General features: G+C 38.1%; 1 pseudogene; it reads right to left on the bottom strand.

Moving 5' to 3' along the window:
* Nucleotides 1–4,015: 4,015 nt before the first annotated feature.
* On the bottom strand, nucleotides 4,016–9,422 carry LOC116764997 (annotated as a pseudogene).
* Between the last annotated feature and the right edge of the window lie 4,845 nt (nucleotides 9,423–14,267).

The raw sequence follows: 14,267 nt of genomic DNA, 5'->3' as shown, positions 1-14,267 counted from the left end.
CTTATCAAAATTTCAATAGCATTTCTCACAGAAATTTTTTTTAAATCCTAAAATTCATTTGGAACATCAAAAGACTCCTAATAGCCAAAGCAATCTTGACAAAGAAGAATAAAGCTAGAGGCATCACACTTCCTTATTTCAAACTGTGTTACAAAGCTCTAACAGTCAAAACAATATGGTACTGGCATGAAAACCGACACATAGATCAGTGGAACAAAACAGAGAATCCAGAAATAAACCCATGCATATACAATCAATTAATATTTGACAAGGGAGTCAAAGCTACTCAATGAGGAAAGGATAATCTCTTCAATATATGTTGCTGGGAAAACTGGATATTTAAATACAAAAGAATGAAACTGGACCCCTATCTTACATCACTCACAGAAATTAACTTGAAATGTATTAAAGACTTAAAAGTAAGACCTGAAATCATAAAATTCCTAAAAGAAAGCACAGGGAAAAAGCTCCTTGACATTGTTCTTGTAAGGACCTTTTGGCTATGACACCAAAAACACAACCAACTAAAACAAAAATCAATAAATGGGACTACATCAAGCTAAAAAGCTTCTGCACAGGGACTTCCCTGGTGGCACAGTGCTTAAGAATCCACCTGCCAATGCTGGGGACATGGGTTCGATCCCTGGTCTGAGAAGATCTCACATGTCACAGAGTAACTAAGCCCGTGTGACAAACTACTGAGCCCATGTGCCACAACTACTGAGGCCCGCGTGCCTAGGGCCCATGCTCCACAAGAAGAAGCCACCGCAATGAGAAGCCCGTGCACTGCAACAAAGAGTAGCTCCCGTTCAATGCAACTAGAGAAAGCCTGCACACAGCAACGAAGACCCAACACAACCAAAATAAGTGATAAATAAAAAGTTTAAAAAATAAATATAAATAAATAAAAAAGCTTCTGTACAGCAAAAGAAACAATCAACATAATGAAAAGGCAACCTATAGAATGGGAGAAAATATTTGCACACCATATATCTGATAAGGGGTTAATATCCAAAATACACAAGGAATTCATACAATTCACCAGCAGTAAAACAAATAATCTGATTATAAAATGGGCAAAGGACCTGAGTAGCCATTTCTCCCATGAGTACTAACCAAGGGAACACAAAACAAAAGACAGTACTCCAAGTACTAAAACCAAGAATGAAAGAAGGGTATTACTATCTTACAGAGTGGTTTACCAGGGAATACTATAAACAAGATTCTACCAATAAATTAGATAACCTGGATGAAATGAACAAGTTCTTAGAAAGCCACTAGCTATCAAAATTGACTCAAGAAAAAACAGAAAATCTGAACAGAACTATAACAAGTAAAGAAATTAAATCAGTAATAAAAAATCCTCCCACAAAGAAAAGGCCTTGGCCAAATGGCTTCACTGGTGAATATCACCAAATAGTTAAAGAATGCCTCACTGATGCCTTTTTAACTTTGCCAAAAATTATACAGAAGAGAGAACACTTGCCAACTCATTCTATGAGCCCCATATTATCCTGACAGCAAAATCAGACAAAATATTATAAGAAAATAAAATTATACACGAAATATTTCCTTATGCACATGGATCCTCAAAAACACTACCAAACCAAATCTAGTGGCATATAAAAAGAATTATACATCATGTCCAAGTGAGATGTATTCCAGAAATGTTTCAACGTATGAAAATCAATCAATGCAATACTAACCACACATTTCAATAGATGCAGAAAAAGTGTTTGACAAAATTCAATCCCATTCATGATAAAAACACTCATCAAAATAGGAACAGTACGAAACTTCCTTCACAAAGGTGAAAAATCCACAGCTAACATCAGATATTACAGGAAAGAATGAAGTTTTTCCCCTAAGATCAGGAAAAAGATAATCATAGCTACACTTTGCCACTTTTATTCAATACTGTTCTGAAGATTGGAGCCAGAGTCATTAGGCAAGAAAATTAAAGGCATCCAAAATACAATTTAATAAAGGCATCAAAAAGAATAAAATATTTAGGAATAAAATTAACAAAAGAAGTGCAAGACTTGTTTGGTTAAACAAGTTTCACTAGAATCTACAAAACTGTTGAAAAAATTAAATACCTAAATAAATAGAAATATATCCTGTGTTAGTGGATTCTAAGACAATTTTGTTAAGACACCAAAACTCTTCAAATTGATCTATAGGTTCAATGCAATTTCTATCAAATTTCAGCAGCTTTTTGTTGTTGCTGTTTTTCAGAAATTCTCAAACTGACCCTAAAAATAACATGGAAATGCCAGGGACCCAGATTAGCTGAAATAATATTGAAAAAGAAGAGCAAAGTTGGAGGAATCATACTTCCTGATTTCAAAAATTATTACAAATCTAAATAATCAAGATGGTGTGGTACTGGCATAAGGACAAACATGTAGATCAATGAAATAGAAGTGAGATTCCTGATATAAACCCATATTTATGGTCCGTTGAATTTTAAAAGGGTGCAAAGACTATTCAATGAGAAAAGAATAGTCTTTTTATCAACAGATAGTACTGAATATATGAATGTAAAAGAATGAATTTTGATTTCTACCTCAAACCATGTACAAAAATTAACTCATAATGGATCATAAACTTAAATGCAAGAGCTAAAACTATAAAACTCTTATAAGAAAATGAAGGGGTAAATATGACATCAAAGGAACAAGCAATTTAAAAAATTAAATTGGCTTCATGAAAATAAAAATTTTTGTGCTGCAAAGGACACTATCAAGAAAGTGAAAATAACTGAATTACTTTGCTGTACACCTGAAACACTGTACATCAACTGTAGCTCAATTTTTAAAAACTCACATAAAAACTCCCCAAAAAAGAGAAAACACAACCCTACTATGAGCAAAAACATTCATAAATCACATATCTCATAAAGGTCTAGTTTCTAAAAGATATAAAGAATTATTATGACTCAAGAACAGAAAAAGACTAATAACCCAATTTAAAAACGGGCAAAAGATTTAAAGAGACATTTCTCCAAAGAACACATACAAGTGACAGTAAACATATTTTAAAATCCTGATCATTATTTGTGATTAGGGAAATGCAAATCAAAACCACAGTAAGATGCCACTTCACACCCACTAAAATGGCTATAATAAAGTTTAAAAAAAATAAAATTTAATAAGTGTTGACAAGGGGGTAGAAAAACTAGAATCCTCATACATTGCCATTTGGAACATAAAACCCTGCAGCTGCTTTGGAAAAAAATTGGCAATTAGAAAGTTAAATATCAAGTTACCAAATGACCTAGCAATTCCAGTCCAAAGTGTAGACTCAACAGAAATGAAAATAGACGTCCACATAAGAACTTGTACTTGAATATTCATAACAACATTATTCATAATAGTCCAAAAGTGGAAACAACCCAAACACCCATCTACTGATGAATTTATAAAACAATATGTGGGGGGCTTCCCTGGTGGCGCAGTGGTTGAGAGTCCGCCTGCCGATGCAAGGGACGCGGGTTCCTGCCCCGGTCCGGGAGGATCCCGCATGCCGCGGAGCGGCTGGGCCCGTGGGCCACGGCCTCTGGGCCTGCGCGTCCGGAGCCTGTGCTCTGCGACGGGAGAGAACGCAGCGGTGAGAGGCCCGTGTACGGCAAAAACAACAACAACAACAACAATATGTGGAATATACATACAATGGAATATTTCTCCGCCACAAAAAAAGAATCTCGACAGAATTCCAGTTTAAAAGAAGGCAGACACACAATGCCAGCTATTTTATCAATTAATTTCTATGAAAAGTCCAAAACGGTCTCCCAACCCCCCTCCCCACACCCTCCACTTGCCAAATAAATCCCTGCTGTGAGGGCAATTCTGTTACCTCGGAAGTCCTTGCTATAAATGTCAGCAGAAAAGGTTATCAGGCGTTAACGTTGAGAGGTGGCACCGAGTGGAACCTAAAATCCCGTAGGCGGAGCATCACTGCGTCCGGACGTTCTCGCGGTGTCTTGAAGAGAATGCGCGGCTCGATGCTGCAGTCACTCACGGCGGAGCAGATGCTGCTCCGTGAGTTGTTCAGGAAATTGTACGGCTGGACTCCCTTGCTTTAGGCTTCTGCTCTTGCGCGTCTCCGCCACGACCTGGCTGGGGCGCTGGTGTTGGCGAAGGGGCCTCCGGGCAGGACTGAAAGTGGTCACACACACACACACACGGGGGAAGGCCTGGCCGCCCGCGCGTGTGGGACCGCAGGTTGGCGGTGATGCCAAAGGGCTCGCTGACTGGCAGGTAGGCCTTCACGACATGGGGGTGCGGGCCACCTGGGACTCCTCGAAGACGCGGCTCCGCTTCTGTACAGGACACCACCAAGCACTTGTTCCTGACCCCGGCTCTCCGCAAGGTACTGGGCTCCAGGAGCCCGCGCTGGCTGTCAGCATGCGGCGTAGAGGCGGCGCCGGGCGGACGGTGGGAGCGATCTGAGTAGCATCCCGGGCGGTGTCGCATCTAGGACCTCGAAGCGCACGCCCCGCGTGTTCTCCTGGCACAGCGCCCCCACTGGAGGCCGGCCACGACGCTGTACTTGCTCTCGTTGAGGGACTGCACACCCCTGGTGATGTCGGTGGGGATATCGGGGCTGGTGCCGGCGCACGAGATCTTGCGGGCCTAGGCCACATCCCACTCGTACTTCTCTTCCAGGTAGTTGGCCCCAATACTTGACCTCCTGGTGGGCGGACACCGCGCTCCTACTGTCCACCGCCAGGTCATTGGGGACGGGCCACGCTTCCATGTGCAACGGATTGCACTTGTTGCAGGTCTTGGACAGGCAAAGCACATTCGACTTTTCGGAGACGGTCTCACGGTACCAGATGACATGGTTGGATTTCTTGATAGGGGATGCAAGTGTGGTCCTTCAGGCAGATCACCAGGTGCAGCTCAACGGCACCTGCAGTGATGTGCTCCCCGACTCCTTGATGATGCACTGCTCCCTGGGATCCGACTTGGCCTGCGGCTTCAGCCCCTCCACCTGACCAGTTTGGGCAGGTTAGCCGGGTTCTTGGCTTCCACAGCGAGCCTGAAGACCAGGCTTACACTGAACTTCATCACGTGCGTGTAGTGGGCATGCTCAAAGGTCGTGATGGTGCCTGTCTTCACCAGGAACTGGTCGACACCCACTAGGCCGACGATGTTACCGAAAGGCAAGTAGCTTTGTGGTTGCCAGGGGCTGGGATGGGGGGTGGCAGCTAATGGTATAGGGCTGCTTTTTGGGGTTATGAAAGTGTACTGGAATTAGATAATGGTGTTGGTTGCACAACCTTGTGATTATACTGAAAATACCCAATTGAAAGAGGTGAATTTTTATGGTAGTGTATGAATTATAATTCAAGTTTTTAAAGTTAAATACAGTATTATTGATACCAGCACTGAATAAAGCTACACATGCTGAGTGAATCTCTGCATGATGAGTCAATTTTCATGTGAGTCTGATTTGACATCCAGTCCTTTTTATTATCTCTATGATATGTGAAGGGAAATTTGTAACTTCAAGAAATTTATATTAGAAAAGAAAAAAGGCTGAAAATTAGTGATTTAAGCATCCAAATTAAGAATATATGGGAAAACAAACCCAAAGAAAGTAGAAGGAAGATAAGGGGGCAATATCTGAAATTAACAGAAAGCAAACCAACAACAACAAGAAAACAACCCTAGAGATTATTTAAAAGGTGAGAAATTACCACTTTGAAAAATATAGCACCAATGAATACATCTGGCAAAATTGATCAAGACAAAAGAGAAGAAACAGAAGAAACAAATACAACTTATGAATGTAAAGCAGAAATATTGCATACAGAGGATATAAAAATAAAACATTATTAACAATATTGTATCAATACCTGTAAAGTTTAATCAAATGAAATAAATACAATTCAATACATGTTCACAATTTATAGTAAACTATAAAAAAAACTAAAAAAATCATATTTAGTGGTGAAACATTAAAAGTCTCATCTTAAAAATCAGGAACAGGGAGATAAGTGAGCACATTTTTATTGCCTACATTTAACAGAGTACTAAAGGATCTAGACTAAACAATAGAAGAAAGTAAAACTATTAACTCATTTTCAGATTGTCTAATATTAGTGAATTAATGACAGTTAAAATTAGGAGATTAAATATGGTAAACTATATAATAAAGGTATATTAGCATATTTACATATAATATATAAAACTAAATGTGATTTGGAAGAGATGAGAGAACACAGTGTACTGTTTCTTAATGTGCATTATGAGTGCACAGATACTCGATTTTATCAATGTTTGTTGTCCTTTACATATATGTTACAGATATTTTTACATGTATGAAATATTTCCTATTTCAACATAGAAAGGTGCTATTCTCTAAAAACACAGTATTATACAGTCTCTGCCTTTTATATGGAAAGGATGCATTATGAAAAAGAATACATAGAAAAATTAAGGCAATATCAGTATCTTAATACAAATAAATAAGTGATGCTGCCATGAAATGCACTTTAGTGAATATATTGCCTGAGTATCCAAATATTACAGGTGGTAAGTTTGTAAAAACGTACTTTTAATTGTAATAGAAATTAGTATCCCAGAGCTAACTGTTTGTAAACAGGAGTCATGTGAAAATACTGTTGGTCAGCATGTTTAAGATATGGCTGTGACTCTACAGAACAATTGGAAAGTTTAATAATTTGTTTTATTTTTTATTTCAACTGAGAGCACAGAATAATCATCCAGTTTGCTAAGCTTATTTATAGTATAATAAGAATTTTGATATAACCACAGTAGTTGCAGGGTGATTTACACAATATAAGGAAGGGATTTATTTTTCATGTGAAGAAGAGTATTATTATGTTGAATATCATCTGGTGGAAGTTAATAAATAAGATCTGAGGTTGTCTTCTTGTGATGTTAATGACAAACCTTTTCAAAGGTTGGTGCATAATTAGGTTCAATACATCATCCAGCAAAGATTGCTTTGGGCTTAAAAGTTTAAAATTTGCTAAGACTGCTAAGTTTCTGTAGTTTGAACATGGACATCTCAATGCTTTGCTTGATAAGCTGAATGTTCTTTATAGTATTTGTTGTTGTCTTACAAAGAGGATAGGGAGCTTAATGATGGTATGATGCCAAAGAGATAGAAATCAATTTTAACTGATAATCACTGTTTATGCCAGCGTTCCAAATATTGGTCCTAATGTCATTTAAATACAAATATCCTGAACTTACTGAGTACATTTCAAAAGACAATTTATTAACCATATTATTTTCTACACAGTTAGCCAGCCAGATGTATTTCCATTTTGTATGCATTTGCAGGAATAATCTATATCAAAGAACCCTTAGATTCCACTGTATAATGTGATGTGTGGTTTTATCTGACTGTATATTTCTCCATTGCATAGACAGAAAGTAGGTGTCCTGTCGTGTTTAACATGATTAACTTTCTCCTAATGTACCACACACAAGAGCTTTTGCTTGCAATCCAGTATGGACTGGTCATTTTATGTTCCAGTACAAAATAAAGAGTCTTTGTCAGGTTATTCAGAGGGAAATCACCAGCTCAGCTCTATGAAGTCTTGGAACAAACTATTAGTTTTTAATTAACATTATAATTAATCCAAAAATGTTCAATAGTTCTTTTCAAATATTTAAACATGAGATAGGCACAAGTATAATTTGATTATCCTATCTCTTTCCAAATTGTATCTTTGGGAAAATTGTTTTATGTGAGAAACCTAGTCCATTTTGCTAATCTAAGGTTGAAGTCATTTTCCAGACATGAAAAGGTTTTGCTTAAACATCACTACACAAAATCTGTAAAAATGAAATAACATCAATTTTGTTACATAATATTGATAGAATGAATAAAGAGATAAAAAACAAACTTACTGAAATATTCTGAAAGTAACTGTGGTGCTAAGCCACTAAAAATCCTACACGAGATTCGTAATCCTACATGAAATCCATGGTGTGATATCCTCAACTATGTTTGGAATACTAAATGACTGCTTTCTTTTATAGCCCAAATAAGACTGTGGTGCTTTGATTGCAGTAATAGCCCCACTAATTTTCTCCTTCCAGTGTTCACCTTCTGCAATGTGACTTTGCAGCATCTACCACTAAGAGGTGGAGTCTAATCCCTTGCCTTTTGACTCTAGGCTGGGCCTATGACTTGCTTTGGCTGATAAAATATAGCAGAAATGATAGGGTGCCAGTTCTGAGCCTTGGCCTTGTGACCTTCTGTTCCCCCTCGTACACCACGAGGTCAGGCTGCTGTAAGAGTATGAGAGACAACATGGTGCAGGGCTGAGTCAGTGTGGTTTTCCCAGCCAACACCCTAGGCCTGTGAAGGCCCAGCTCAAATGAGCAAGATCTGTAATGATGCTTAGCTGGCCTGTGGCTTACTGCAGTTGCGTGAGTGAGCCTTCCTGGGCCCACTTGAGAACCACCCAGTACAAGTGAGCTAAAATGAATGTTTATGATGCTCTATGTACCTGCATTTTTTGTGGTTGGTTGTTACATGGCCTTAGGGCAGCAATGGATAACTCATATGAAGACTATTGTTCCCAGTTAAGTATTCGAGACAAAATTCTATACCAAGGATTGGTAGACTTTTTTTATAAAGGTCCAGGTAGTAAAAATTTTTGGTTTAGTGAGTCACATGCTGTCTCTGTTGCATATTCGTCTTTGTTTCGTTTCTTTTTACAATCCTTTACAAATGTAAAAACTATTCTTAGCTTTTGGGCTGTACAAAAAGGGTTGCTGACCAGATTTGGCCCATGGGCTGTAATTTACTGACCTCTGTTCTATATCAGGCAAAGACATGATATTGCTAACATGATGCAGAATAAAAGATGCAAAAGGGGCCCAAGTTGTAAAGTAATGTGGTAAAATCTAATACAATTTTTAGAATAGAATTATACAAGTATTTTTTTCATTTTTCATTTTGTATGTTTCTCTTCAGTGGTGTACTGGTAAAATTTTAATAACCACCTGTCACCATACCACCAATTTCAACCAGTCAGTGGAGTGGAATTGAGAAGAGATGTATATAATTGGCTCACATGAGCTAGTAAGAGCTGACTCCAGCAGACCATTGTACTACCTACCTATGGTACTGCTTATACTGTAGTTCAGTAGTAATTATATAAGAAATTGATTATAATCCATACAGTAGGTTTTCCTTAAACTGATTTACTCCTTTTGCTTACCTCACCTTCCTGATGCCAGTAAATTTTGGTTTTGTGACCCCTGGTCCTGGAGAACACTACTGTCCTAACAACTGTCTTCTGTGAGTGACCTGAGTCACATTTATCTATGACCTAGTTTCAAAGAAAATCACTTAAGGATAAACTTACCTTTCTTTGTTTGCTCTCCTCCAGTGGAAGGATAGGAAATTATCTTATTTTCAGGCATGGTTATTTACAGTCCTTTGAAACCTAATTAAAAAGAAAAACATTTAACTATCATGAATCAAAATTAGTTTTAATTATACTAAAAATTGTCAACTCAAGAACTGGTAATGTCAAGATAGGTTTCTAATAGTATGCAAGTTATATATGTAAAAATCAGTACTAAATTATGTTAAAATGTAAGGAAACCAACAATATACTCTTTTTCCTGTGATGACTTCTATGAACCTAGTTAGGAAAACGAAATATAAAAATTCTCATTAAAGAGGCATCTTTGATCCCCTGCTCTGCTGTTAGCTTAAACAGACACTGGGCCTGAGTACTAGATAATTTAGCATTCATCATTGAAGTTGTGGGCTCAAAGCCCTTTGGGAATTCTAGAACCTACATTGTTTCATTTCATATGATAAAGTTAAACCTTGCTGTCATCTCTTCTTTACATTCCCTCAGTTCCTTTTTGTAAAATATGTTTTATTATGGACCAAGTCAAATATATACAGAGGTAGAGAGAATTACCAATGTAATTTGGTTGCAATAATAGCCTCAAAATCTCACATGACGAAAGTGAATTAAGGTGACTCTTACCCAGCACAACTCAAAGGAAACCCAGCACACAAAAGGACTAGATAACACAAGTCAACAGAAAAGGAAAGATAGCAGAAACTGATCCAAAGTTACTCCAGAGTGTGAAATTACCAGATATAAACCACCTAACAACTATGCTTAACATGTTTATAAATATAACATCAACATTTTAAATTTCAGAACTAAAAATTATGTAAATTGATATTGCAGATTTGAAAAGAAGCTAGTTAGAAATCCGTGAACTGCAAACTGCTATGTAACTGCAATTCTAAACTCACTGGTTCAATTTAAAAGCAGGTATGACAAGACTGAAGAAAGAATTAGTGAAAAAGTTCAGGAAAAAAACTATCTTGAATATAACAATACAGAAAATACAGAAGCAAGCATAAAATTCAGTGTGCTCAATCTCCACTTTCAGGAAGATGGAGTGAATGTAGTTATCCCTATTCCTTTCTCTACATACAACAAAAAACCCTGGACATTATATGTAAAACAATCATAAGACTTTGAAAGGTGGAGAGAAGAAGGCAGACTGGCTAGGCACCTTGAGATCAGAGGAACAATGAGGTGGTGAGTTTCCAAGATTTTCTTTTTGTCTGAAACATCCCATACTTGAAGCTAAAGAAACCAGATATGCCAATGCATGCAGACCAAATAACGCTTTCTCTAGCCAAGGGACCAGGAAAGGGGCAGCTTAGCAAGAGAGAATAAATTTGGATAATAACCTCTCCACTCCAGCCAAACACCACAGAAACAACTGACCCCACAAAGGCAGAGTGAGGAGCCTAGATGATTTCCACTCTTGCTAGGTGGAAACGAGGCACCCCCAATTTCCTGCTGGGGTAATGTCAGAAGACTCTGATGTCCTGTAGGAATCCAGGACTTCCATCCCCACTGGTTGGAGGCAAGGCTCCCCCATCTCAGCATCAGTGGATACTGTGTGGGGAGACTGGACTTCCACACCTCCCAACAGCACTAGTGAGTACCTCTTGCCTTCCCCACTGGGGTGGCCTCAGAGCAAGCTTAATAGTGAGTCACAACTTGTACTGCAGTCCAGCAGTAATGAGGCCACACCCTCTCTGTGGTGTCAGTGGCGTCCATGTCTGAAGCAGTGACTAGGCACTCCTACCTCTCCTGGTGAAGGAGGTGTCAGTGAAGATCCAGTGGGGAGCTAGAACCCACAACCTATTCTCAGCAATAAGAAGTAGAAATTAAAACCTCAGTGAGATATCTATACACCTATCAGAATGGCTAAAACAAACAAAAAAATAGTTGCAACACCAAATGCTGGCAAGGATGTGGAGAAACTGGGTCACTCATACACTGCTGGTTAGAGTGTGAGATGATATAGCTGCTATGGAAAATAGTTTAGCAGTTCCTTTTAAAACTAAAAATGACTTGTCAATATGACCCTGCAGTTGCATTCTTAAACATATATCCCAGAAAAAGGAAAACTTATTTTCACTCAGAAACTTATGCAAGAATATTCTTAGGAGCTTTGTTCATACTACCCAAAACCTGCACACTACCCAGATGACCTTCTGTGGTACATAGCGAAACAAATTGTATACATCTGTAGTGTGGAATACTACCCCACAGTAAAAGGGAACAGAGTCTCTATACACTCAACAACTTGGATGAACCCCATATTAATTATGCTTAGTGAAAAAAAGCCAATCTCAAAAAGATTTGTATTGCATATTCCATTTTATTCATGAAATAACGTAATTATAGAGATGGAGACCAAATCATTGGTTGTCTAGGGCTAGAGGTGGGAAAGGGGTGATATCAGGGAGTGTTACAATGATGTACAGTTAAGTATCTTGATCATGGTGGTGCTCACACAGAGCTATACGTGTAATAAAATTTCATAGAGCTATATATACACACACAAATAAGTGCATGTATTACTGGTGAAATCTGAATAAGCTCTATGGTTTGTGGTTTGATATTGTACTATAGTAACTTATGATGCTAACACTGAGGGATGGTGGGTGAAGCAGACAGAAAACCTCCTTGTATATTTCTTTGCAACTTCCTGTGAATCTATAATTATCTTGAAATAAAAAGCTTACGATATATAAAACTATAAAAGAAAAAAACGATAGCTAGAAAATCCTCATGCTTGTGGAAATTAAGAAATAAACTATATAGAAGAACATGTCACAACGGAACTTAGAAAAATATTTGGACAATGATCATGACTATAAACATACCATAACACGTGGGACGAAGCAGAGCAGTGATTGGAGGAGACAGCGTGGAGGTGGGAGGGAGTCCCTTTTAAAGAGGGTATCAGGGAGAAGTCCTCTTTGGGAAAATGACGGCTGAGCATAATGAACTGAGAGAACGTGCCAAAAGATCTCAGGGAGGAGTCATCCAGGAAAAGCTGAGACGCAGAAGTCCTAAAGCAGGAATGAGCTAAGAATGGCCCAGAAAGAGTAATTGTAAATAATTTACTCTAGCACCAACCCTAATGCGAGAGCAGAAAATAACAACAGAAAGGTCTAGAGCATTCCAGCTGACATCCATCCAAAGCATCCTATCAGCCTGGGTCCGATCCCTGCTGCCAGAAACCCTCAGGCTGTTTTCACCACGGCCGACTAGCTTGTTAACTTGCCCTTCACAGGCCTTGCCAGAAAGCTGATTGTTAAATTTTCATTAATTTTGCAAGTCAGTTGAGACCACGTGGTAGTTTGAAATCAGCCATGGTGAGTAGATTTATACCATGAAAATCAGCAAATGCCACAAATCAGGTCTTATTTCCGTTTTTGTTTTTGTCTTGAGATGTGGTTATTAAAATTTATTTATCAGTGCACTACTACCAAAAAACACAGATTCCTGAGAAGACGGGACATGAGCTACATGATTAGATAGGCTACTGGAAGAGGGGATGAAAGAATTACAGATATGATTGTTGAATTGGGCTAGGTTATTAAAGCTGGAATGGTTCCACTCAGTTGGAAAACAATGAATAATTTGGTTCTAGAAATTGGGTCATGAGGAGGAATAGAGTCATAAGAAGGGTAGGTAAGGGAGAGTTAATTTTAGGATAAAAAAGTTTAGACATCAGTTGTTTCAAACCTTACATCTTCTTAAATTATTTCCAATTTGTTTCTTTTGAAAAATATCACCCCCTGCTTCAGAGAGGAATTAGAAGGAATCACACTTATATTCTAATTTAATATCACCAAACAAATCTGTGCCCTTCATGGCCTCCTCCTGTTCTGACAATGCAGGGTATCCCTCTACTGGTTTGTCTTATCCCTCTGCTTGTGCCAGGGAGCTCATAACATTCTCCTTCCTGATTTATTCCTTCTGATTACAATTGTAAAATTCTTGTGCTCTTTTCTTAAAACAGTTGTTTCTGTTGGCATTTATGAAGCCACACATTTTTTTCTTTTCAGTTCCCTCCCAATAAATGGAAATGCCTTTCCTTCCATTGCTATGATTCCTTATGAAAATCCCTGCATCAGATCATCCCCTTCACTCTCTACCCACTTACTCTACTATATTTTCTTCTAATGACTCATTATTAACATATATTACAAGTTTATAACCGTTTCCTTTATTTCCTCTTTTTTCCATTAAAATTCAGAGTCTGGGTTTTTCATTGCTGTCGCCCTAGCATCTATAATAGCACCATTAAATAGAACTTTTTACAATGACAAAAGTGTTCCAAATCTGTGCTGTCCAAAATGGTAAGCATTATACTAAGCCACATGATCACTTAGAATCACTATTCACTTGAAATGTGGCTAATGTAACTGCTGAATAGATTTTTAATTGTATTTCATTTTAATTAATTTCTATTTAAATCACCATATATGGCTAATGGATACTATGTTGGACAGCACAGATCTATCACAATGCCTGGTACATTGGAGGGGTTTCAAAAGGTCTTGTTGAAAATGAAAGGATGCGTGAATGAAAAAAAAATGCATGAAAGAATGAAATACCTGCAATCAGCTTATAATCCTACAGATTTGGTTTGGGACTGTCACCTTCCCCTCCTTCTAGTCATGCTTTTTGGCATTGGCTTTGTTTCAGTTTTCATTTAGAATTTTTGCTTGTTTCCAAACCTGAATAGCATATGACATGTAGAATTCCTTTTGTTTCACCACTCGTAGGCTGGCATCTTGGCAAATCACTATATTCCTCAAATTTTGTTTAAAAAACAAAATTTCTGAGCTACCTATCTTTCTAGACAGAAAACCTTCTCCTATTAGCCATTTCCTCTCATGATTTTATTTGTAATTGTTTG

Source organism: Phocoena sinus, chromosome 14 (genome assembly GCF_008692025.1).
Source record: "Phocoena sinus isolate mPhoSin1 chromosome 14, mPhoSin1.pri, whole genome shotgun sequence".
NCBI classification, from domain to species: Eukaryota; Metazoa; Chordata; class Mammalia; order Artiodactyla; family Phocoenidae; genus Phocoena; species Phocoena sinus.
Note: the sequence above shows the minus strand (reverse complement) of the source record. Positions and strands in the feature narration are given on the sequence as shown.